Source organism: Sebastes fasciatus, chromosome 2 (assembly GCF_043250625.1).
Source record: "Sebastes fasciatus isolate fSebFas1 chromosome 2, fSebFas1.pri, whole genome shotgun sequence".
Classification (NCBI taxonomy): Eukaryota; Metazoa; Chordata; class Actinopteri; order Perciformes; family Sebastidae; genus Sebastes; species Sebastes fasciatus.
In genome coordinates this window covers 30,267,475-30,269,123 of record NC_133796.1, presented here as the reverse complement: position 1 = coordinate 30,269,123, position 1,649 = coordinate 30,267,475, and positions in this window count along the sequence as shown.

Sequence of the window (1,649 nt, the reverse complement as noted above, 5' to 3'; positions counted from 1 at the left end):
ATTTACATGCAGCCGTGCATACTCGATACGATTAACGTTTCATTCCTCCAACCACCTTCTTGAAAAGGTTGGTGTTACAATTTTTGCGCATGTCCAAAAACCTGTTGATATCCAAGTCTTTCATAATGTTTAAAAGAATGTGTGTTTCTCCTTCCGACCAGAAATGGTTTCTGTACAACACACAGAGCTGGTTGTAAACAGGCAAGAGTCCGTGTGTCACAAACTGCCGTAAAAACCCAAATTGAGACGCATATTCTGAATGCGCTGTATACACGTCCAAAGAATGCTCCTAAAATTCAAATAATATCAGCCTATCCCACATGTTTTAATCATAAAATGCTCCATTCGGAATAAGGCCTAATTCAGGATATCCAAGCGGAATATGCTGTTTACATGATCCCGTATCAAATTCACAATATTGTCATATTCGGAATAATAGTAACATTAGTGTGTAAATATAGTCATTGTCATACTGGGACACTTGAATACAACAGAGCCATTGTTAATGTTTTAAGTAACACTAGTGGTTTTGTTACAATAACACAACTAAATGTCTGCTGTGAGAAAGACCTGTTAGGTTGACAGACCTGAATCAAATATTTTTTTTGAGGAGACAAAAATATCTGTATTTAATCTTTTGATCAATGTTCACGTAATCTATTCTTACACTTTTTCACTTCACTATATTTGTTGACTCAGTGACTCTGAAAAAGTCTAAATTTAGACACCAGTGCAGTTATGTAACTAGGTTTATAGGTCGTACATGTAAATGTCAGAAGTTGGTATTAAGCAACTCCTAGCCTTGGAAGTTGCTCGACCCACCCTCCTCCCCCTCCAACCATCGAAACTCCTGTGTTTCTGAGTGTATCTGATCTGCTGCATGTTCAGCTTTGAATTTGTTTGTTTTAGATCTCCTAAATATTTAGATTTTTTTTGTTTCTGTTTCGACCTATCTGTAGTTGTAATTTTATGTACTGTACTACAATTAATAATAATATTAACGATACCAGGACCCTGAACCCGATGCAGCTAAATAGAATTCAGCCACCATTAATTTCATTATTTACACCTGTACTTGTGTCAAAATACTGTGAGAGGCTACCTGCCCAGTAGATGGAGCTGAACACTGTCTGAGAATTTATAACCATTTATCTATTTAAATATGTATTTCATTTAGAACTGCAGCAATTCATCTTTTAGTTGTCAACTATTGAATTAATCGCCAACTATTTTGATAATAGATTAATCTCTTTGAGTAATTTAAAAAATAAATAAAGTTGAAATTCTCTGATTCCAGCTTCTTAAATGTGAATATTTTCTTTACTCTTCTATGACAGTAAACTGAATATCTTTGAGTTGTGGACAAAACAAGACATTTGAGAACGTCATCTTGGGCTTTGGGAAACACTGATCGACATTTGTCACAATTTTCTGACATTTTAAATGTATTTTTAATTAAATCATCTATTTGGGCCAGTTTATTTCCAAATGAGATGAATCAATACAAGCATTTTTACTAATTCAATAATCAATGTGTTTGTTCTGTGAGGTTTAGTGGTAGACTTTTTATCTCCCAACTAATGTGTGAGTACCAGACGTCTCGGTCCTGAATGACGGAGTCTTAATAATGTAGAAAACACAACAAACAG